The following is a 25,217-nucleotide window of genomic DNA, read 5'->3' as shown; positions in this document are numbered from 1 at the left end:
TGGGGTAAGCAGTGTTTCAGCCTGGCACATATCCTTTCACAGCCTTCTGCATCATTACACAAAAATAGAAACATACCCACGCATATGGGATGTTGGATTTTTCTTTCTTTTTTAGATCATTGTCTTTACACAAATGGAATCCTACTGTACTCATTTTTTACTTTCTTTAACAGTATGTCCTGCACATACCATAAATAGATACAGATTTAAGTCATTGGTTTTAATAGACGCATGTGATTTCATCATATGAATGTAACCTCAGCTTATTCTCTGGCACATGTATTGACAGATCCTTCAATTATTTTGCAACATTTGCCTCTGCAAACAGTCCTGTAAGCATGTCTTTGTACGTATGTACTTCCTTTGGTTCTAGGGTTTGGACCCCAAGAACTACGTGTACTGTATACATTCATATAATTTTGCAGTTTTATTTTCTACCATGAGCAGATTATTTCTTTATAATCAGAAAGATTTCAAGTAAAATACATAGAGCTCAATTTTCACACATTCACACCCACACACAGACATACCACACAAACTCCAAAGCCAGCATGAAGGATTTATCTTCCAAAAGCAGAGTCACATTTATTCAAAGATTAATGTAACATTGTTGGGTGTTCAGCATTGGGTTTCTGTGGTAAAAAAAAAAAAAAAATGTGTAAAGACATATGGTCATGGCACAGAGAGTGTTTTTGTTATTTTAAAATTTGGGGGAAACTGGCAAACACAGTGAGCAGACCATAAGTTCTCTTTGCCTACTCAGCTGAGTGGAAGAAAGCTACACACACACACACACACACGTGTGCGTGTGCACACAAACTTGTTGAAAAAGAATCCCAAAGTTACGTTACTTCTACTTTTTCAAGGGCTGTTCTGTATATGGGAGTAGGTTTGACCTTAAAAATGTATAGTTAGGTAAACCTCAGACTCTAGAATTCATCCTCCTTCTGCCCCCCCGCCCCCCACCAGAAAGGGCATTTTACTGAAATAAAACCCATGGCTGGTTGCTTCTGGGGTGTTGCTTCTAAAGTTGTTGACTGGTTACTCTAAAGTCGGCCGTATTGGATTTCTGAATCGGTTTGAGGTAAATTTCATTGTTATGCAGCAAGATATAATTCAAACCAGTCTCTGGAAAAATAACAATTACAGAACATAGTCGTTTATGGGGAATTAGCAAACCAACAGATAGGGTACGTGGGGAGGTCCGTGTGCACTTTGTGTAGTCAGACTGAGGTCGAGATGAAATAAAAGCCCTATTTTGAGACTTAGGCTGTGCGTCAGGATACTGCCTTGTAGGTAAAATGGCCACAGAAAAGACCCTGGTGTTACTTGAGTAAGTAAACCTTTTTTTAAATTTTTTTTATTTTTTTTTATTTTTGAGACAGAGAGAGACAGAGCATGAATGGGGGAGGGTCAGAGTGAGAGGGAGACACAGAATCCAAAACAAGCTCCAGGCTCTTGAGCTGTCAGCACAGAGCCCGTTGCGGGGCTCGAACTCACGGACCGCGAGATCATGACCTGAGCCAAAGTCAGACGTTTAACCAACTGAGCCACCCAGGTGCCCCAGTAACTAAACCTTTTGGGTGGAGTCCAGTCCAGCCTTCTTCTATTTGTGTCGAATTCCACTCTGTGGGGAAGAGTGATGTCACAGGGTCATTGTGAGTAAATGGTGGGTAAGGCCTAAGTCAAAGAGTAATGGCACATGCTCTCAGCTTACGAGGAGGAGGAGCTAACTGCTGACACGTTTGCCCATCTACCTCAGCATGCCTCGTGAGCTTGATTTGCACACAAGGCACAAGGACTGTGTTAGCTCTCATCTCAGTAATGCTTTGTGGTTCAGGGGAGACAGACCCCTCAATAAGGATGTGATGAGAGTTTTGGATCTTCTTGCCAAAAAATGCACATCCTCCTCTTCTCTCATTCTTTCTCATTGCTCGTTCCTTTCATGCGTGCGCTCACACAATTTTACGGGACTCAGACTCCTTGGGACCCATCCATGAACCTGTTAAGAATTTCTGTGTTTGCAGGGTCCTAGACAAAGCTCTCAAAATCCTTATTCTCCCTCAGCCAAGACTAACTCCGTCCTAAAATGGGCTTTCCATTTTCCCACTTGGTAAATGACCATCCGTAGGAAGAGTTCACACTGTAGACCTGTGTACGAGGTGCCAAATAATGTGGGAAACAATAGACGGTGATTTAGGGAGACAGGAGGGACCTTCCTTTCTTGGGATAAGTTCATCTGCGGCCCTTGCTTCTCTAGTGGGGTTTGAAACTTGTCACTTTTTCTACATAGGTCTGAGGAAGCTTAGTGTGAATGTAAATATGGCCTCCTCCCAAACTAGCTCCATACCTAAGAGCATAGACCTGCAGAGCAAACACTCTACCTGACATTTAAGGTCAGGACCACAATAATAGTTTGAAACTCCCAGGAGCTCCAAGAACAGTGATGGCAGTGGTTGATGAAATAATCTCTGACTTGTACTCTTACTATAGTCAGATAATCAAAGGCAGGCTTCTTATTTCTCATGGAGTGACAGCCCCTCTCATACAGTGGCAATTTTTGGCCTGCCTCCTTCAGAAAGGCAGGTTATAAACTTTAAATTTTGTCGTTTACAGAGTGGGGCGAGTTCTAAATACCATTAACGTTCATTTTCTCACACCCAACAATGAAAGTAATAGTAGTGCATTTAAAATGAAGCTTGTAGGCCTCAGTAAATGGAGAAAACGAACATGGAGTGTTTGTATAGGCCTTGGCACATCTAAAGTGCTAAGTAACTGGAAGTTTGAATTGATGGCTATTTATTGTTATCTAGTGGTAGCCGTTTATTGGTCTCAGACCCCACAGGGTGGGGCCTTCCAAATTCAGTGTACCTTGAAAGATTTCTGTTTTTTGACAGGATTCACATATTACAGAGTTCATATCTAAAATCTAGGGGTTGGGGGCTGCCCACAGAGACCTGTGTTTAACCATGTAGCTCTCTCTGTTCACCAATCAAGAGCCCATGAACTTGTTTGACATCCTTCATGAATGAGGAAAGAATTCTGTAGCAAAATCTTTTCCAGTTCATTCAGCAAAGTATTCATGTGTCTCATATCCAAGCGTATAATGCAAGGAAATGGCAGGAAATGGCAAGTGGGGGCAGGTTCCTCATCAGTCACCAAAGCAAACTTAGATTCTTGGCTGCTATTAATTTGTCTTTTTAAATAAAGGGGAAAATCCTGTGGATCATTAACGAATTGACAAATTTTAAACACTTCACCCATGAGTCAATCAATCTCTCTCTCTCTCTCTCTCTCTCTCTCTCTCTCTCTCTCTCTGTAAACTGCTTTTTGGCTTTTTTTTTTTTTTAACTCGTTTCATTCTCTTTTACCTAAATATTTCCTCCAAAATGAATCTTAAACTTCTTTGTTGTGAATGAAATGGGAATAATTACCATAGCTAAAACTACATCATAGGAGTAATTAAGGCTATCATGCAATATCCCAGGAATAAATAGATAGCATAACTTAACATAAGATAAATCAAAAGAGATAAGTTAAAGGATTACTTTCAAGGGTATGGTAAGAGTGTGGGGCACATTTTTCTGTAAAGAGCCAGATCGTAAATATCTGCAGCTTTGGAGGCCATGTGGCCTCTGTTTCAACTGCTCTGCTGTTAAGTGCAGAAAGCAGCCATAGACAGCACAGAAATGAATGCTTGTGGTTTCCAATAAAACTTTATTAACCAAAACATACTTTGGGCAGAATCTGGCTCCTGGGCCTTGATTTGTTGACCCCTGGTGTAGGGGAAGCCTAGAGGTGGGGCAGGATCCTGTGCTAAGAGCAGTGCTGTAACCTAGTTGGGCCAGCAGGGCAGGGCAGGAAGGAGTTACCAGATCGTAGAAGGAAGGGGCCCTGTGGAGAGGGACTTCCCAGACAGGAACAGTCCTCTCTGGAAGGACACTGCTGTCTAGAGACCACCCCATGAGGAAGGACAAATAATCCACGCCTCATTTGTCTTCCCTCCCTTGCTTCTCTTCTCGTGTGCCCCGTTGACTTAAGCCAGCAGAGCGGAGGGAGCACACTGACCTATTCTGTAGAGTGCCCTCCCTGGGAACAAAGAACAGGGTGGGGAAAGAAGGAAGCTGTCTGACTTCAGAAGTTAATGAACCTGGATTCTCTCAGTTCCAAGGCGGGTTGTGTAAACGTTTGCTTCCTGTTGTTATTTATTATTCCTAGATCTCATAAACATCTACATGTCTGATTCTGTGTGGGGTTTATGTGCATTCTTTCACTTTACAGTCGGAAGGGTAAATGAATCCAGGGAGCTTGAAGAGAACTTGGTACAGAGACCCATTCAGTGCAGAAGTTAGTCATAGAATTGATTCAAATCCCTGGGGCCACTCAAGCTCTCCTTGGCTCTCCACGGCTCTCCACAGGGTTCTTTCTGTAAGGATGATTTTGGAAAGTTATTATATTAAGGTCTCTTTTGGAGTTTGAAAGCAGGGAAACCCTGTTTGCTTGAATGAATGGGTGAATATTGACCTTTAATAGAAAGAGGCATCAACCAGAATGAGTGAATGACTCCATTTAAGGAAAGTAGTAATTTAGTCATGTCCTGAAACATCACGTCACACCGTGGATTAAAGTGAGGTCAGCAAAAGTGAATGTCTTTGGTAACCTTCCAATCCACACTAACAGAGGCCTTGAAAATAAGTATCTTGAGAGTATGTGTTGTGCTTGGTTTTATCCTCACTTTTTTGTATTCTTTGTAATTCAGATTCTTGATTCTTTCTCTAAAAATTCCACTTATCTCTAGGACTTTGACTTCTTTATTTATAACTCTCAAAGCTATCACTAAATGCATAGTAACCCACACCAACCAGATAACAATTTCGTGAAGTCTCACTTTTGCAGGACATAGGATAAATGGGTATTGGTTTCTGTCAACAAGAGTAGTCAGGGAGTTGAATCAAGCAGAATTTGAAAAGGCTAAAGGCTGAGGATTTCAGCAGGCATCTCCGGGAGCTTGTGGTAGGTGCTGATGCTTGTATTCTGACCAGTAAATGGTCTTAAAAAGAGAAATTTCTTACTCTTTGGCGGGGTCTTAGAATTTGACTTGCATCACCCTGAAAACTTGTTTCTCTACATTTTTGTAGTTTGGATCATGTATTTTTACATTCAGAAAACACGAAAGTTTGCCGCGAAAACTTCAGATCTGTGGCATTGATGTTTGGCACGGGGCAACTTGGAGAGATCACCAGTTGTCTTCACTTGAGCATTGGCAGTGGGGACAAAATACATCTCAGGTCTTGAGGATACTTGGCTCAGCTTCTAGCACTTACTGAGGTGGGTGGCTGTCCTTACATATCTGCTTTAGTTTTGAATGGCGATGTGTAACACCGTCAGGTTTGTTAACTGTGTTCTTTTAATCTGTCTCATCTTAGACTTTGTTCGCCAGTTCTTAACCGAAGAGCTGAACTTCCCAGTTTGGGGGGAGTAAGGGTAAAGGAAAGACTTTGGCAGAAAGTGGGCCGTTCCTTAGCCCAGTGTACTTCAGTGCATGTGTGTGTGATTTCTTCAAAGGGACATCTTCCTTGCAGAATGACAGCAAAAGAACTAAAGGTGATTTCGCTGGGTTTTTCTCGCCATGTTCTTCCCTCCCTCCCTTTCCCATCATACTGCCCCTTACCTCTCTCTCTGTCACATTTCATCCAGACTTTCAGGTTCCATGACCTTGTAAGTATTCTTGGCAGCCAGACATACTTTTGTTGAGAGGGTTACTGCCGAGTTATTATATAAAAATTGGTTTTGAGTGACGTAAGTGAGAGCCACAGAAGCAGTCTGAGGATCCTTGGAGGTTGGTCCATTTCGTCTCCTGCTTGTATAACGAGAAGACAGAGACAGGAAGCGCTGAGGGGCTTGTTCCCATCCCATCATCTGACAGGTGGAAGACTTGGGGACGGGCTGAGGCCTCATTTGCCGCAGCACGCTGCCCACACCCCAACACGTGTTCTTGTCAGATGCTTTTCTGTTTCTTCATTCTGGACCTTTTCCTGAGCTTCTGTAAGCCCTTTGTCTTTTAAACACACATCTCATTTTGGCCCCACAGTAAACATTATGAGCTTTGGTGGTGAGTTTGCTATGTGACTTGCCCGCCACCTCTCAGGTTTCTCCTTGAGACAGTTACCGCGTTTGATTTCTGGGAGCCAAAGATGAGATGTGCGTTCCAGGGACAACGTTTTCTTGTGTGTAGCGTCGCTGTGCTGGCCACAGATGTCACTTTGGAAAAGAACACTTGCCTTGGAAACGGGATGCTCGGAGGTGTGATGTATTAACACTGGAGTTGCTCATGCAGAGATGGCTTTTCCAGAACGTGGCAGGCACCTTGGTGATTGGTGAACCGCACACATATTGTATTTACTCTTTATTTGTCAGGTTCCTGAAGACTTAGCTGTGTGATTAAAAAGCCCTCTTTTTCCTTTTAAGTACGGTCCAATGCTGTTTGTGTTCATTGTGTTCTTAGGTGATCATGTTGAATCACAGAAGCACGAGTATTTGCAAGATGAAATCCTTCCGAGCTGAGAGGTTTTCTGTATATGAACTTACTAACTTTTTCTTTATAAACCATGCCGTTGCTCTCTCATACTACACTTCAAAGAAGAGGCATCTTATCACAGCCCTTCCGTGAACCAAGAGGTATAAAACCCAGTTAGTTATACTTGATGGCATGCCCTAGTATGACTTGGTTGTGAATGAAGCGATTGTTGAGCACAGGACTGAACTGCCAGAGACAGCAATGGTCTAGAGGAGGGGAAAAACTTGAATTTGTTTTAAAATTCCCCTTCTTTTAGGTGGAGTCAGTATCGGCTGCTGCCTTCTGGCTGTTTTGCGAAAATAAAATTGTGCTTGCTTGACTGAACTCAGTGATTTCATTTAGGTTTTTAAACAAAGGTTGGGGAGGGAGAGTGAGCTCAGAAAGCTTTCTTAGCTGTCCAGCCTCTCGTTGCCTAATTAGCATGGTCAAATACTCAGTTTGGTTTTCGAAGCTTTGGAGAGCTTTAGCCAAGAAGGCCCTTCTGTCCTGGGGCAGGTTTTCTTGATGCTGAGGAGATTAGCAGTCAAGAGGCTCTGAGAGCGGCAGTTAGAATGTACTCGGAGGGCAGCCTTTAGCCCTAGAAGGTAATTAATGTTGGACATTTTTTCCCTTTACAGGCTGAGTGTCAAATATCGGACAGGGCTAGAGCCAGCTCATTAATCCTGGCAACTGTTACTTCTCTGTGATGTTAGAATGTAGAGTATTTGACCTTTTAATTTTATGCCTTCTTGTCGCCCACAGTCTACTTATGTCTAGAGGGTGTACTCAGGAGTCTAGCTACATATTCTTCCTGGCAGCCAAAAGTTTGCATTTGTGAACAGGCAGAAGTGAACAGCTTATCCTGAGTGTGGTGAAAACTCCCTTGAGTATTTGCTGTGATTTTTTTTTTTAAGTGTTACAACATGGGTTAATGTGGTAATGACCCCTGTGTATGGGGAGGTCAATTTTATATGATTTTGGCCCTTTATAAAGCCTCATAAGGTGTTTTTTGGAGGGTTGTATAGATTTGGATGAAAGAACATGGCCCAGGACATTTGCATTTTATCACTGAAAAGGGTTTACTCTCTGTCAAGGGTCACATAATGAATGTTTGGGGTTTGGGGGCCACATAGTCTCTGTTGCAACTACTCAACCTGGCCTTCTTAGTGTGAAAATAGCCAGAGACATGTAAACACACGAGCATGACTCGTTCCAATAAAACTTTATTAAAAAACAAAAAAAAAAAACCAGACAGTGAGCCTCATTTGGTTTGCTGGCTGTGGTCGGCTGACGTTGGCTAGAAAGTGTTGCTTCTGATACATAGGTTTGGCTCTGTGGTTAGATTTCATCTTAGAGGCCGTTGTCCCTCATTTTCCTCCTCATCCCCTACATTCCATTGTCCCTTGCTATATGCCTTGTAATAAAAACAATCATTCCTGAGGTGCATTGTACATGTTCTGTCATTCGCAGGCAACAGAAGGCCCTAGCTATCAGTTCTGGGGTTTTGTACTACTGCCAGGATGGTCACTTAGGACCTCAGAGAGGCTTTCGGGGCCAGCAAAACTGATCAGCACTTATGCAAGCCACCACTGGTTTCCAGCCAACTGTCAACAAGTTCTGTATCTTGCTATAGAATTTGAGATAAGCCATAGTCCCTGGGGCGCACTGTGGGATACAAAAGAAAAGCTGAAAACCTCCCTTTTGCTAATGAGCTGGTGGCATTTACTTAATTTATCCAAGGTCTCCAGCACGAAAGCTCCAGAAATAATCTTTCCAAAACTCCAGAAGTTTTCCCAAGTTTCCTTTTAAACTAGTGAAATCCAAGTTATATATAGTTTTCCCAAATACAGAAAGGAATCTGCATTTTTATTAGAAAGTTGGGAGGAGGGCGCTCTTAGAAAATCAGGCTTCTTTCTCTTTGACCCCTCTAGGGTTGGTCAGATTATTTCAATCAGTACCTAATTACTTGCTCTCTCTGGACAGTTGTGCTCCTTTTCAGTATTGCTGTCTCACTGTTCCCAGGATCTCAGGTGTGCCTGGACTGGTGAAGCAACCAGCGGTAGTTGAGTTATATGCTCTATTGACAGACAGAATGCACAGTGTGATTTATGGAAGTTGTTCGCATAGAGATCACCAGATAGCTTGATTGCCTGACATCCATGCGAGGTCTTGAGGCCCATGGAAGAGGAAGAGAAACATACTGGAAGGAGCAGATGGAAGTTAATGATATTTTAAGCGTGGTGATTAATCGATCCAGGACTTCTTTTTTTTTTTTTTTAATGTTTATTTTATTTTTTATTTTTGAGACAGAGAGAGACAGAGCATGAGCAGGGGAGGGACAGAGAGAGAGGGAGACACAGAATCTGAAGCAGGCTCCAGGCTCTGAGCGGTCAGCACAGAGCCCTATGTGGGTCTCAAACTCACGGACTGTGAGATCATGACCTGAGCTGAAGTCAGACGCTTAACCGACTGAGCCACCCAGGCGCCTCGATCCAGGACTTCTTTACTTTTTTCCTCCACTAGAACAGAACGTAGTATTGGATTTCCAAGACACTGAGTTAATAACTAGCAATCTGACTACATAAACTTTGATACATTGGAAGAGCTTATTAAAATTTTTGAAAGAGAGATAAAAGAGAGAATCAGTCCATGGGACCACACATTAAATGGGTCAAAACTTAGAAAATACATAGCTGTGAGCAAACAGATTGGATATTTTATTTATTTTATTACCAAGTTTGAAAAGAGTGGAATGACTGTAGGGACCTGAATCCTAGTCATTTCAGTCCAGCTGGCTTACGTGTAAAAGTAAGATGCTAAATGAAGTGATTTTTAAGATGTGTGTGTGTGTGTGTGTGTGTGTGTCAAAATTCTGTCAACAACAAGCCTAATTAATTTTCTGAGAACAGTCATGCTGTCCCTTGCTCACGTCAAGTACAAGCATTGCCCGGGACGTTTTCACCAAACCTAACCCGGTCTTCCAGTCTTTGTCCTGGCCAGACTCGGTCTCAGCGTTGCCTGACCCTGTGAGAGAGGAAGCTATGTGTCTGTCTTTACCAAACAGAACTTGGGAAGCATTTATGACTGTCCCAACTTTCAGGGCATGGCTTCTGCTCTCAGGGTTCCAACCAGCCGACTTAGATGTGAACCCTGGGAGCAGAGTCTGTTGATGAGGTGGGGCCCACCTCTTGGAGATGGATGGAGTTCTCAAGGCCCTTCTCCCCAGGGCAGGGCTCACCCTCCGGCAGCTGTGGCTTTGATTGAAAAGGTATGCAGCCCTCCAGAGCTGACTGCAACCAAATGGCATTGGTCTTTGAAAAATGTACTTCAGCACACAGTCTCTGTGGAACGTGTTTACTTAGGGATTTTGCCCTTGCTTAGAAGTGAGAATGTGGTTTGAGCTGGATTGCCCCTCACTGAAGGCATTTGCTGTGAACGTGTCTTCAACTAATATGCTTAAGGATTTATAACGAAGAGAGTCATTCTTAAATAAAAGGACTCTGATACAGAAAGCAGTAATGGTGGATGCTATCTCTGTTTGAAGATAAGGGTTTTGTCACAAAGCCAGGGTTTATGGTGGGAATACTGAGTAGCGGACCATGGCAGGTGATAAATCACTTTTCTCACCACTGGATATTGAGAAGAAAGGAATGCAAAGACCTTTTTTAAAAAATAGGAAAAGAAGTGCTCCGGAGCATTTATAAATGATATAGAATGTTTGCAGTAGAACCAAGATTGTGGGTATGCATGGCGTGAGGTGAAACGTTATAGTTCAATTATGAGGAAAGCTTTTATAAAAATACAAGTTTTTAGACAGAGTTTCTAAAAACTCAGTCCATACATTGAATGGAGTCAAATGATGTTTTTTGATTTAGGGTTTTCATGCAAGTTGAACAGGTAACTATGGTGATCCTAAAACTCAGGACCTTTATCTTGTCTTTACTTCCTGCACAAGTTTTCTTGACATTGCCCACATCTAGGTAGATCAGAAAAAACAGGAAGAAGACTCATTTACAGCACGCTAAGGGTGAGAACAAAGTAAGCACTGTAAGAAATTTTTGAGGAACATTTTGAAAGGCATGAGTCCAGAGAGGAATTTGGGAGGTGGGGGTCCTCCTCCTCCCCCATTCTTGGTCCCCAGGGGAAATGATGCCATTGCCCCTTGGACACATTGAGGCTCCTACTTTCCTCCACCATGCTTCCTTGTGGGTAGGAAGGCCCCGACCCCTCATCAGTCAAAGACTAGCCTTTGGGGAAACCTGAAGCTAGGCAGCTGGCCAACTGGAGTGGTAGATTTTCTTACAGAGGCTTTAGTCCTTTCTAAAGGGCTCTGCTAAAGCATAGTTCCATCATTGGGTGAGGGTGTGGGTTCACACAGCATTAATAATGGTGAGGCTGGGGACAGGTAAGGTATGGGTGTGAGGTGAGGACTCCTTTGTCACTTAGTGCGATATGAACAATAAATTCATGTCCAGGAATTTTCTTGACGTGCTGCTTTTATTTGGCGACTAACACAAAAAATGGAATACCCCTGTAATTATTGACATCAAATGCCATTGCAAGGTCTTCAGTTTTGTTAATGTTCCTCAAGTGTCTTCTATTTTTTTTAATGTTTATTTTTGAGAGAGACTGAGTGTGAGTGGGGGTGGGGCAGAGAGACAGTGAGACATAGAATCTGAAGCAGGCTCCAGGCTCTGAGCTGTCAGCACAGAGCCCGATGTGGGCTCAAACTCAGGAACGGCAAGATCAGGACCTGAGCTGAAGTCGGACGCTTAACCGACTGAGCCACCCAGGCGCCACCCCTCCTTAGGTGTCTTCTAGACTGTATGCTCTATGAGTTGCCTAGTCAGTATTCGTTAGTTCAGTCATTTGTTCACTTGTTAGTTCGTGCATTCATTCATTCAAGAAATACCTGAGGCCTTGTGCATACCAGTTACTGCCTCACGTGCCACTACACCCCAGAGAAGTAAACAAGCCTCCTTTACTGATGAGCTTATTATCCTAGGAGGTTAGAGCCAGCGATAAGCCAAACCAAGTATACAATGTGTCGGCTGGACAGTGAGTGCCTGGAAGGAAATGAAGCAGGGTAAGGGGATCGGAAGTGAGCGAATGCTAACATAGCCTCCATTATGTTCCCAGCTACCCTCAGGTATCAGCATCTCCTAACCTTCTCTGCCTGTTACCCTGACAACAGCAAGACGCTCATCCCCATTTAGTGATGAGGAGACCAAGGCACAATGTTTATGTCCTCCTAAGGGGACATAGGAGCTACATGTCATATTACCCAGAGCCCTTGCTCTGAACCCCTCCAGTGTCCCTCATCTTGACAGCTGCCGTTTCTTTTTTTTTTTTTAATTTTTTTTTTTTAACGTTTATTTATTTTTGAGACAGAGAGAGGCAGAGCATGAACGGGGGAGGGTCAGAGAGAGAGGGAGACACAGAATCTGAAACAGGCTCCAGGCTCCGAGCTGTCAGCACAGAGCCTGACGCGGGGCTCGAACTCACAGACCGCGAGATCGTGACCTGAGCCGAAGTCGGACGCTTAACTGACTGAGCCACCCAGGCGCCCCGACAGCTGCCGTTTCTATCCCAGGACCTGGTGAAGGATCGGTGGGTATGTGTTTGAATTTGCAACTCAAAGGCAACATGCCAAGTACTGGAGAGGAAAGAGACTTGAACTTGGGTACTGCCTGGAGAAGTCCCAGAGCAGTGAAGAGGGTGCCTGGGAACACTGCCACCGTGCTAGGAATGTCCCGGGAGCCCTGAGCACTGTGGGCTTTGGGGTGCAGTGGTGGCATGGTGGTTCTGGTTCTCTTCTCAGAGATCTTCACTGAGGAGGAGCTGGTACAGAGTAAAGGAGAGAAAGGTATTTGGTGCAGTAGGAATTGTCAGAGTAGAAACCAGAGGCTTGAAAGAATGTGACCCCCCAAGACGCAGGAATAGGTGCCTTTGTATAGGTATGAGGTGTGCCTGCAGCCCCTCCCTCCACTCCTCCTCAGAAGAGATTCTTAACCTGCTTGTCGGGATGTTCACCTGAGGTGATTTTGAGTGAAACTCAAGTCTTCATTTCATGCAACATTCTTCAGCTTCCTCTTCTCTAGGAACTAAAAGTTTGAGGAAGGACCTTCTAAAATCTTGTGTCCTGTGATGACTCCAGGAATAAAGAAGAATTGAACATAATTGACGGGGTGAGGCAACGTGATGAGGAAAAAGGTCATGTGATTTGGAACCACATGAATTTGATTAATGTTTTGGCCGTGGTACGTTCCTTGGGCAAGTTCACTGACTTCTTAGGGCCTCAGTTTTTTCATCTGGAAATGGGATAATGACATGTACATCCTGATAGATCAGGAGCGAAATAGGAATTTTGTCAGGGCTCCCTAACTTCCATTGCCTTTCCCTTGCTGCCCAGAAAATCTCTTTTAAAAACTAGGGGTCTGGGGGCGCCCAGGTTGAGGGTCCGACTTCAGATCAGGTCATGATCTCACAGTTTGTGGGTTCGAGCCCCACGTCGGGCTCTGTGTTGACAGCTCAGAGCCTGGAGCCTGTTTTGGATTCTGTGTCTCCCTCTCTTTCTGCCCCCACCCCGCCCCCCTCAAAAATAAATGTAAAAAAAAATTTTTTTTTCAAACTTGGGCGGCTGGCTTACCTTCATCAAATAGAGACAATTTCCAGCACAGTGCTCTGGGTGGGTCCAAAACAACGCTTGTAGGCTTATCAATGTGCCTGTCACTTGTTCCAGTCACAGGATTTCAATTTCCTCTTAGTGCTGTGGCTGGTTATTTAATTTTTAAGAAATCGCATGGCAAACACCACGTATCAGGAGCCAGGGCTATGAAAAGGGTATGCCGCAAGAAGGGTTTGGTTTTTCGCCAGCTGATTCCAGGCCACCTTTGCTGCCACGTGCTGGTGCATCAGATGACCGGCACAGGAATCCTCAGCTTGCTGCTGATTGGCCTTTCTCACTTGGGTCACTAGAGGGTAGTTCTGCGGTGTAATGTGTCTGTCATCAGGGCACCGGCATGCATTTACCAAAATTCTGCAGGAAGAGTGAATCTCTGCTCTGATGTGGGAAGAGCCCTGTGGATCTCCAGGTAGCTCAAAGGCTGTAAAATGTCTCAAGTCAAAAGTAGTTTTAATTTACTGCTTCAGAGATGCAGCATGAAACATAAGACACCAGCAAGTTTATTTTCGGAGCACCTAAAGCCTCATGGTTTTTTGGAAGGTTTATAACAAGGGCACTTTACCATTTGTAGGGCTTTTAACCTTGAATTTAAAAACAGGAGGACTTTCTGTCATCATAACCAGCTCCAGGCAGAAGAGCAGGTTAGTGAGGATCTGTATCTTTTTACAGATACGACTGCTGGCGTGGTCTGTGGCTTTGGTGCCAGCTACCATTTCTTGTCGCCTCCCAGCTTCACATAGCTGGTCCCTTGGTTGGTGCCTTTGTCTCACTGGGATCACAGCAGCTCTGTCACCTGTCCGAGAAACCTTGACTACTTCTCCCATTGGAAGTAAAACTGCCTTCCTTACCCCGTTTCCTTTAGCCCCTTCCTTATTCCCTTATTAACATTAGCCCCAAGTTTGTTTTTTATTTTAGTGTTTGTTTATTTTTGAGAGAGAGAGCAGGAGAGGGGCAGAGAGAGGGGGAGACCCAGAATCTGAAGCAGGCTCCAGGCTCTGAACTGTCAGCAAAGGGACCGACATGGGGCTCGAACTCACGAGCTAAGAGAACATGACCTGAGCCGAAGTCGGACACTTAATCCACTGAGCCACCTAGGCATCCCGCATTAGCCCCAAGTTTTAATTTTATTTCTTGAAATAAAATTTATTTTAGTGTTTCTTTTTACTAGTATTTACTTTGTAACTTTGTCCCCACCTTTAAACCATGCACTCCGTGAAAAGAGGCCCCAGTTTTTGTACCTGCTGCCCTTGTCTAGTGCCCGACACACCTGAGGCCCTCTGTTACTGTTTAAGCAAGGAAGGTAGTAGCTGAAGTTTTAAAAGTGTAAGCCTTTCAGGGGTACCTGGGTGGTTCCTTTGGTTAAGCACCTGACATTAAAAAATATATATATTTTTTTAACATTTATTTTTGAGAGAGCAGAGAGAGGGGGAGATAGAGAATCTGAAGCAGGCTCTAGGCTCTAGGCTGGCAGCACTGAGCCACACGTGGGGCTCAAGCTCACAAGCCGTGAGAACATGACCTGAGCCAAAGTTGGACACTTAACCCACTGAGCCATCTGGGCACCCCAAGCCCGTGAGCCTTGATCTCCGTTCAGGTCTTGATCTCAGGGTCATAGGTTCAAGCCTTGTGTTGGGCTCCACGCTGGAATTAAGCCTACTTCATTGAAAGTTTATGTTTAAAAGGCAGAAAGCAGTCTGGAGGAAGGTTGATTGAGGTGCGAGCATTGTTAAAAATTTTTTTTTCATAAATTAACCTGGTTTTTACCTTAATATATGTAGAGTTCTCTGAATTATGTCTGCCAGATAAATAGGACTAATTTGGGGGGCTTTTTTTGTAATTAAATGGACTTTGAATAAGAAGCAATTTCAGTGTTTGTTCTATTTGTGTGCGATTGATAAAAATTTTTAATCATCAGTTTTGTTTTGAACCCCTAAGGCATTTGTTAAGAACTTTGAAATCCCAGGCCATGATTTTGGACTGTGATTTTTAATAACAACCGTACCTGGTGTTTGTTGAGGGATGTCGTAGTCACTGATTTTTTTCTTTTTTATCTTCTTATATCATTTCCATATGTAGTTTAGAAGGCTTGTTCCTAAATCCTCATTTCACAATTTGCAGAATTCAACACAGGAGGATGTCTAAGACATTGTGTCCTTGTTGTGGAAGTATCTACACACATCATAGTGAGTTGTGCCAGTTGTGTCCTCAGTGATCAGTGTCCATGCTGTTCAAGCTAACAGACTCTTGAAACTTGTTCTTTTCACATCTTGCCATTTGGGATGGGGAAGAGCAACCCATTTCTGGATGCCCTTTGGAGGACACACATAATGAAGAACTAGGTTTTTGTCTAACGTTTTTCCACGGATCCAATTCTATTACTGTAGAGATGTTCTGAGCAATAGATAATGGAACTTGTAAATCAAAACAGCTTAAACATGTTGTGTTAGGTAAAAGGACTGAGTGATTGTGAGGTCAGTGAGCTGAGTAGTTCGGTGACCTTGTCAAAAAGCTACATTCTTCTTGGTCATTCTTAGCATGTCAGCTCGGTCTCCTCATGGTCACAAGATGGCTGCCACAGGTCCTAACATCACATCTGGACAGCCTCCAGAGATAGCAACAAGACAAAGATGCTTTCCTAGAAGTCCTGAAACAGACTGTACCTTTATATTGAGTTGCTAAATAGAGTGGGTCACACCCCAACTCCATTAGAAGACATAATTTTCCTGTGATTGGCTTGGCCCCAATGGGATTCATTCACGGTCTCTGAGGGTGACTAACTCTGGATTGTCCTGTCAAAGAAAAGGTGTGAAAGAGAAGGGTGGGCAGTAAATGGTCACTGCCATTCCAGGCTTCTCCGACTGGAAGCCCCCTTCGTAAATGTATTGCCCTCAGATAATGAGCATTTTATGAAATTGGAACAAAGGGAGAGTTCTTTCGGTGTGGAATTCTCACATAGATTTAGTTATGCCTTCTGGTAGTTTTGTGATAAAGCCAGTCGTTCAGTATTCTATGAAATGAATCCTGTGCTCACAGGTCATGGGAATATTTGAATAAGATTATAAAATCACATTTTAGTCTCAATCTGGTGAGTGAGCATGACTGTTTCCCAGTTGGGGTTTTCTACAGTCCTTGTATTAGAAGAGGTGTCATTTTGTGTAAACCAGGAAAGGGAATAGGTTCAAGTAAGTCTCACTGCAAAGTTGCCCAACACACCATCCCTCCTCCTTCCTGTCACCCCAGAAAATTTGGAAGGTAACTTAAAATTGTCAAGCAGTCATCATGTGGCATCTGGAAATTTGAAGCTTCTGGTACCTTGTCCTTTTCCCTCATTATGTGAATACTTTGAACCTTTTGGCTTTCCATTGTTGGACCTTTCTGAAGTTGACAAAGGTACTGAGTTTATTTTTACTTTTCTCAGCTGTCACTTATTTCTTTGACATAAAAATCCTTATCTCACAGGATAAGCTTCAGAAAATGACCTGAGCAATAAAGACAAACCTGGTTTTTATAACAGGAACGCTTTTTATCGGAAATAAAGTTTTTAACAAGCAGGGTCGTTTGGGAACCTGTAAGAATTGTCCTATCTTCCTAGGGTATTGAGGAAGTTGAAGTCAGCCTACAGGTTTATCTGCTTTATTCTTAGAGACAGTATTCAGGAACATGAACTCTCAGCGCATCCAACTTTTCTCCTTTTCAGAGGAAACGTGGGCCTACGGAGAATAAGTGATCTGTTCACTTCTGTTGATTTTCAGTGGGTATTTCATTCCTTGTGGCCCCAGAAAACACATAGCACACACAATCCTGTATGGCATCATAACGTGTTGTTGCTATAACAATTCTGTACTTAGATAGCTTCGATTTGTAAAAGTAGCAGTTGGTAGTGGCTATCAGGAAATAGCACTCCCTGACATTTAGTGAGCACTTACCGTGTGCCAGGCAGCACACATAGGACCTGTGCTGGCATCATCGCTTCAACCTCACAGTCATGTTAGTATTCCCCTTTTTACAGCCAAGGAAAGGGGAGTTGAGGCATTAGACTTGCCCAATCTCGCACAGCTGGCCAGCAGCAGGCCTAGGATTCCGGCCCACATTGGGCTGATCTCAGACCCCTGGGTGACAGGTTGTCGTGGTGATGCTGAGAAGGAAGGTTCCTGACTGGCATCAGGTGTGACCTGGAAGAGTGAGCAGCCATAGGACGGGATGGGTCACCCCCGGCATGGGCTGCTGTGTCGATCAGGTGGCAACTTGAACTCGGCCCTGCAGTGGAAGAGAAGGGGAGAGAAGGAGCCTCAAAGACTTAGGCCCTGGTGGGACAAGTTGGTCCAGGTGCTGGAAGAAGCTGATGGAATCCAGATGGGGCTGGGGTTGTGATCCTAGCTCCCCATGACACACATCCCAAATTGAGGCCATATGGCTGCTGCTGCAAAGAGACCCAGATGCTGGCTTAGGTGACAAGTGAGACTAGGCCACATGGACACACGGGGAGACAATAGCCACAGCCCTGCAAGGCGCATGGGTGAGTTTCGGGATCGTAGAAAACTCTCAGGTGGGAAACGAAAATTTTACAGACTTGAAATGATAGCATCAGGTGGCACCTGGGTAGCTCCGTCAGTAAGCATCTGACTCTTGATATTGGGTTTGTGGGATCAAGCCCCACATCAGGCTGTATGATGACAGTGCAGAGCCTGCTTGGGATTCTCTCTCTCTATTCCTGTCTGTCCCCTCCCCTGTTCTCTCTCTGTGCCCCTCCCCTGCTCTCTCTCTCTCTCTCTCTCTTTCAAACATAAATAAACTTTAAAAAAAGTCAGGCTCAGGTCAGCAGCTGTAAGTCATTCAGCTGGGATTGCCAGCCCTGGCTCTGAGATTTTGGATGTAGAGTTAAACAGGTTTGACTCTAGAAGGCGTAGCTCAGGAAGCAAGACCCAGAGCCAGGAAGAGGGCAGAATATCAAAGATTGCAGAGCCACATCCTCTGAACCAGTAACCGCTCTCATGGCAGCCCAGAAGCCCAGGGAAGAAGGTATGTGTTCCAGATAGTGCCTGTTGGTGATCATAATTACAGCAACACCAATGACAGAGAGGCTACACCAGGTTGTGAGCTTGAGCCATGGAGGCAGATTGCGTCACTTACCAGCTCCTGTATCTTCTTGCTTTGTTATTTCTAGTACATTGCTTTCCCTTTCTGGGCCTCCAGAAATGGCATCATATGTGTTGTTGCTATAACAATTCTGTACTTAGATAGCTTCGATGTTGTAGAAGTAGCAGTTGGTAGTGGCTATCAGGAAATAGCCTCTCGTGTACAATTGGAATAATAATAATGCTTCACAGAATTTACAGCAGGTATCAGTAAATCTCTTCTGTAAAGGGACAAATGGTGAATATCTGTGGCACTGGGAGCCATGTGGTCTCTGTTGAGACTCTTCCATGCTTCTGTAAACTGGTGGAAAGTTCCGGCATTTGAAAGTCGGTTATTTGTCATAGAAATTTGCAGAAAAGCCTGCAGTAGGCAAGTGGCCCTTGGCTTATAAATGAAATTGCATAAAATGGTAGCCATAAGTGTTAGACTTTGGACTCCAGAGTGTCAACACAGTCAAATGCAAAGAATGGCTAACTTTTATTATTTTTTTTAATGTTTCTTTATTTTGAGAGTGAAAACGTGAGCAGAGGAGAACAGAGAGGGAGAGAGAGAATCCCAACCAGACTGTGTGTTGTCAGCACAGAGCCTGACATGGGGCTCAGTCTCATGAACTGTGAGATCGTGACCCAAACTGAAATCAAGAGTCAGACACTTGACCGACTGAGCCACCCAGGCTCCCCACCTCCTTTTTTTTTTCAATACAAAGTTTTAGGCTGCCTAAATGTGATAATATGAGGCATGTTCTTTCTGTAAGTCTACCCACCTTTGTCCTAACATTCCTTTTGATTTATCTATCTCATCTACTCTTTTTTAAATAGAAAATATAATTTGGCAAGTGGCAGCCCATAGTTAAATAAGTACCACCAAAAAGTCTGAAAATGTGTTTTTCATTTACAAGGAAAAGAGTTAAGCTGAGTTAGAGATGTTGTGTGTTGCCAGTAACACTGGGAGATGTACTTCATCCTTAAGGTGAGAAGCAGCTGAGAAATGGATCTTGGAACCTTTTTTGGTGAAGTATTCTCTTACCCTCTCTTGAAATTAAAAAGAAAAAGAAGTGAAGAAAGTGTAGAAAGCCATGTTAGGGTGCTGTCTCTTCAAGCTCTGTAAATTTTAGATGCTGTTGCACTAAATAAAGGCTAGGGAGCATAAATGGCCAGCCTAAATGGGCCTGACCGTGGTAAATACAGGTTTTGGTGCCTGGCAGATATTTTGTAACAAGGTTCTCCAAAAGCAAAAGCAAAGTGAGGTCTGAGTAATGACCTGTTTCGTCTGCAGTTTGCAGGGAATGGGGCCTTTTTTCTTTAATTTTTCAAAAGAACTCTGGAAAGCGTTTCTAATTTCAGTCTAATGGAACCTAACATCAGGGGTTTCTCAGGTCAGTGTTTTCTACGAATCACACCCCACGGTCATCTTGTAACATAATGTCCAGTATTCACACACTCTCTGTATAACATACATCTTTAGATTGCTTTTTATTAGTTTGGACCCTGACTATTGTGAGGAAGTTTTCATGACTATTATGTATGTGTCTGTGACATGAATTCATCAAGTGCCCATTAGTTCCTACTATGTGCAGTCCACTCACTCCTGAATGTGAATGTCATGAAGACTGAGGCTTTTCTGTACCGATTTAAAGATTTGAAATCCACCCAGATCAGAAGATGTTTCTGACCAAAATTGACGATGCTGTCAGTGGGGTTTGGTGAGCAGAATGGATCTTCTTGAAATTTGTAAAGCTTATGTGGGTATTTCGAGAAAACAGCAAGACAGCTTTTCCAGCAAAAAAAGATGATTTGGTTTTCTCTGTCATATTAATGGTACCAAGCTGTGATGATTTAAAATAGCACAAAGAAATGAGGAAAGAGTTGGCTTTTAGGTTGGCTTGTCCTGGAATGGAGACCTAGGACTTAATGAGTTCAGGCTGAAATTTCCCAAACCCTGGCCTCAGAAAAATCCAGACATGTGCCAGTTCAAAGACGAACTGCAGCACCCTTTCCTGTGTTGATCATGTGAAACGTGTGATTCCTCAGAAGTAGTCCAGTATTTCTCTGATAATAGCCGTGTCCTGAGAGGTGAACGGACTAGTAATGTGAGATGCTAAGGTATAAAGCTTCCACTCTCAGGTGCCTACATGTTGGATACACTTGAGGGATCTCCGTTGGTGAGTAGAAGAAAAGCATGCATTGTGCAGGACGCCCTTGCTCCCTGCAGCCCAGCATTCACTCGTGTGTCCAGCAGCCTCTCTAGAAATGCTGAGTAATCAGAGCAGGGACACTCATTCCATCGGAGCCCTGGACAGAAAGACAGCTTGCTGTGCTCAGAGCAATTCTAAAGAGGGAAGAAGGTGTGGGGTTTGCCAAAGTAGGGGTGAGTGCTATTGCATGAAACGTGGAGAGCTTTCAAAAATATTTGCTACTTTTCTTGAAAACAGCTCCACAAAAGCATTTTAGCAGATGTGGAAAGAAAACATTATCCAGCCCATGTATCGACGAAATCTACCACACATTTTTTCCCAAGCATCCAATAATCCATTAGAAGTAAAGTGTTCCTAACTGCAGGCAAGGTAAGAAACTCATTGTCTGAAGTTTATTATCTGGAATGCTGTAGTGGGACATGGTGTGCTAATGGGTGAATTCACTTACTTTTCAAATGGTTTCCCCAGAGGAGCTGTTTACATGATTGTCCTTCTCTTTTCCTGCTCCTCTCCCTGTTGCTCTCTGACCAACATCATTTAGATTTAGCAGATAGAGTCGAGTAGTTGCAAATGTGCCAAACCTACTTCATGCACATGAGCACTGTCCCCTTGGAGCCAAGGGACTTTCTGTACTAAGGATTCTTAATCTTAATGCAGTATTCCTGCCTATGAGTGAGGGTCAGCCTTGGCTGTATTAACACAGAAACATCCCTGTTCTAAAAACCTCCATCTCTATACACTTAATTTGATGGTTATGCAAGGGGATCCATCTGCCAAAGGCCATAGTCCATCCAGTGAGAAGAGGAGCAGACATTACAAAGCTGTATCTAAACCCCTTTCAGGGGCGCCTGGGTGGCTCAGTCGGTTAAGCGTCCAGCTCTGGATTTCAGCTCAGGTCTTGATCTCACGGTTTGTGAGTTCGAGCTCTGCATTGGGCTCTCCACTGACTGTGCAGAGCCTGCTTGAGATTCTGTGTCTCCTTTTCTCTCTCCCCCTCCCCTCCTGGCTCTGTATCTCTCCCTCTCTCAAAATAAATAAATAAAACATTATAAAAAAATAAACTCCTTGAATGAGTAGATTGGGTATTTCCCGTTATGGAGCAAAATGTATCAGTCATGCCATTGAGCAGATATGTTTACATGATTTCCCATTTCTTCTGCCATGTATACAGTGGCACAGGTTTTCTTACAGCATGCTCTGTTTCTCAATCTGATTATAAAAATTAAGCTCCCTAGATTATATTCCCATGGCGGGGTGAGGGAAGGGCACCCAGCTTTAGGGTTGAATTTTGACCTGCCCCTACTCGAGTCAGTCTGTCTTATTTAGTCTCCCTTTCTTAAACTCTTGAACAGGGTCATCAGTAAAGCCAAAAAAACAGGACCTGTGTTAGAATCAAAATCAATTGCCCAGTGTAGCCGTTGGCACCTAAAAAGGACTGTGCACAGTGTTTTTCTTCTCTTGAGATTTTAAGGAAAAAAGTTTCACGGTTTTAACATACAGGGTTTTAAACCTTTGGGGTTAAAGTCATGTTAATACTCTCAGATTGTTGGTTGCCTTGAGAGCAGGCACTGTTTGGTGCAGGCTCTGTCCCCCGCAGAGATAGAAGTTCCAGGGTTCATGGCACTAATTAGACCATGTCAGGCAGGGATGGGGGGCAGGGCAGGGCCACAGCTTCTGCCTTTGGCAAAAAATATTAACTGTGATTTGACAGTGAACTGTGTGCTCGCGTGTTCTCTGTGAGCGTAAATATTGATCCCAAAGAAAAACTAAGATGATACTGTGGTGTGGCACGTTTCCACAGTTCTTCTGTCCGTATTGTTATTTTAAAAAATATTTTTATTTAAATTCATTCTGTTTTTTTTTTAAGGCTTATTTTTTGCAGAGAGAGAGCAAGTAGGGCAGGAGCAGAGAGATGGGGGACAGAGGGGGGTGGAGAGAGAGAGAGAGAAAGAGAGAATCATGAGTAAACTCCATGCCATCCCTGTAGAGCCTGATGCAGGACTCAAACCCATGAACCCGAGATCATGACCTGAGCTGAAACCAAGAGTCAGACACTTAACTGTCTAAGCCACCCTAAATTCATTCTTTTTAAGCCACCCAGGTGTCCCTAAATTCATTCTTTTTAAGTGTAAACAAATTTTAAAAAGAAATAATCCTAAATAAATAAATAAGACCTCCTTGAATGGCATAGCCTAATCTTTTATTAACATGGTTATCATTTGAGGGTCCCATTCCCCTGACTTATAAAATAGCATCAGAACCAAGAGGAATCAAAGTTCAGTATGTTGCTGGTGTGAAACTGTAATTTTTAAGAACCCAGATCTGAGTAACTTCTCCAGTTCAGCCATGAGGTTCAGAAAGCCCTCGTCGACCAGGCAGAATGTGTTAAATCCAAACCCACTGAAAGACATTAGCCAGAGAATGGCCATGCACAGCCCCTGGCTCCTTGTGGCTACCTGGGTGTTCTGTTCTGGTTGCTGGGAGTACCTACAGGCTTCTTGAGGTTAGGAGCCCTGTCTTAACACTCCTGTAGCATTTTTCTTGCGGTATAATCCTAGTGATGTGCATATAGCATACGCCATAATCACTTGCCGTGCACACTTGGGCCATCTGGCAGCTGGCCAAGCAGAGCATTCCCATGTCCTTGGGACTGTTTTGTGTTGTCTTGCATAGGCTGTCAAACAGTGTGGCCCTCAGGTGTTCCTGGCTTCGGGGATCAGTGATGAAATTCACAGGTTTCTGAGAGTGCATGGTTTAAGACGTTATGATAAAGCTTACATAGCATGTTTTAGGTAAAGTTTTTAGTCTACTCCTCCCTTGCATTTGCATTTAGAACGGCTGAGGAAGCTAGCTGTGTTTGCCTTGGACTGGATTCTCTACAGGCTTGGAGCCGCCCACTTCTCTCCTGACTTTAACATCAGTCTGGAAGATGCGGCCCCCTGAGCAGTGGAGAGAGCCTGGGCAGGAAGAGGGATAGGAAGGACAGTTTGCATGTTCACACTTCTGGGCCCGGGTGCTGGCTATGCCTGGGATGGGGCAAAATACACTGAAGGGTAAATCATTTATTTTTTGTCTACGTTTCTGTTTTGATTGAGTGGATACTCTGGAGCTTACCATAAATTTTCTTGTGATGGTTGTGGTGGCAGCGGGGGTTTATTATATGGTAAAGGAAGAAAATTTTAGTTTTTAAAAGAAAGATATTTTTGAGCCATTGTAATAACGCTTATATTTTACAAAGACCTCTCGTACACTGTGCAAAAGAATAGGACATTTACATGAATATATAGTACTTAATTAAAAAAAAAATTGTCTACTAGCTTTCCAGACATGGTCCTGAAGATTTTTTTCCCAATATACCCAAGGAGTTTTCCCTCCCAGTGTAGTGCTAGCCAAGAGTTTCATTTTCATTATGTGAAAATAACTGGTTATACTACAGAGGCCTATTTTTGGTAGCAGAGTGTCTATATTTGGTTTCTTTAATCTTAAAAAAAAACCATAGTAAAGATAAAAACTTTTCTTACTTTGTGACAATAATGAATTTTCCTTTTATAGAACGTACAGAAAACTATGTGACGGTGAAATCCCACCAACAAGAGGTAACCACTGTTAGTATTTTTGTGTTTCTCCTACTCTTAACCATAGGAGAAAAATACTGTGATTAAACCATTTAGGTTACTCTGTGAATTTTCATATTTCTCCTTCTTGCTCGTAAGACACAAGTTGAATTAAATGGTGTTTAGTGTTCTAAAACTCAATAGAGTCAGTGAAATGATTTGAAATGATGCTTTAAAATGTTAATATATTGCCTGCCTTTTTGGATCATTATGACCAGAGTCTCCCATATCTTTTTCTTCAAAAAATTTTTAATGTTTATTTATTTTTGAGTGACAGCAAGGACGCATGAGCTAGCACAAGTGGGGGAGGAGCAGGGAGAGGGGGAGACACCGAATCCCAAGCAGGCTCCAGGATCTGAGCTGTCAGCACAGAGCCTGATGTGGGGTTTGAATTCACAAACCTGCAGATCATGACCTAAGCTGAAGTTGGACGCTTAACCTACTGAGCCATTCAGGCACCCCCAGTCTCCCATATCTTTAAACATTCTTCAGAAATATGTTAATCATAAGGCATAAAATATGACATTTAAATATTAAGTGGAAGAAAAGAGCCAGTGAGATTAATTGATTAAAAATGCTGAGATACATTCCAGACTTGGAATTGCTTTTATTTTCAACCACTTGTTTGATTACATAGCTTTTTAAATACGAGGCCTTGGATTTAAAGTGTATCATTATTCACCTGAATTAGAAAGAAGGAATGACCACATATTCAGTTTTATTGCCACCACAAGAAGGAAGGATTCAAATCATAAGATGAGAAATAGTCATAGAAATCCAACTTCCTAACTTAAAACTAGTGATCAGGTTCCAAGCAAAGATAATTCAGATTTTATTAACGTGAAGCAGCTGTGGTCTTTAATACAGTACTTTTTTTTTTTTTCTTTCTGGAAAAGGAAAAGGGCTTATAAAATAAAGAATACTTTTGTTGTTTCTTTTTGAAAGCAGCTGGCTTCCCGTGGTTGAGCTGTTTTCGAGCTGAGAAACCCCAGGCCCTGGATGTTTTTCTTGTAAAGGAGCTGGGAGGAGGGG

The 25,217-nt window shown here is 43.2% G+C and overlaps 1 protein-coding gene across 2 annotated transcripts in view; it reads left to right on the top strand.

Annotated features, from left to right (window-relative positions):
* The window catches only part of PDZRN3 (PDZ domain containing ring finger 3), a 238,209-nt gene that overhangs the window by 43,784 nt on the left and 169,208 nt on the right, over positions 1 to 25,217 (top strand). The window contains exon 1 of one of the 2 annotated variants that reach the window (XM_078442815.2): positions 13,630 to 13,650. The exons of the other annotated variant lie outside the window; for it this stretch is intronic. The gene's annotated coding sequence lies outside the window, so the exon portion shown is untranslated. Of the gene's footprint in view, positions 1 to 13,629; positions 13,651 to 25,217 lie in introns of those variants that run through there. 2 annotated transcript variants of the gene reach the window in all.

Source organism: Panthera onca, chromosome A2, assembly GCF_046562875.1.
Source record: "Panthera onca isolate mPanOnc1 chromosome A2, mPanOnc1 haplotype 2, whole genome shotgun sequence".
Classification (NCBI taxonomy): Eukaryota; Metazoa; Chordata; class Mammalia; order Carnivora; family Felidae; genus Panthera; species Panthera onca.
The sequence above is the reverse complement of the archived record's forward strand: the minus strand, read 5'-3'. Positions and strand labels throughout refer to the sequence as shown.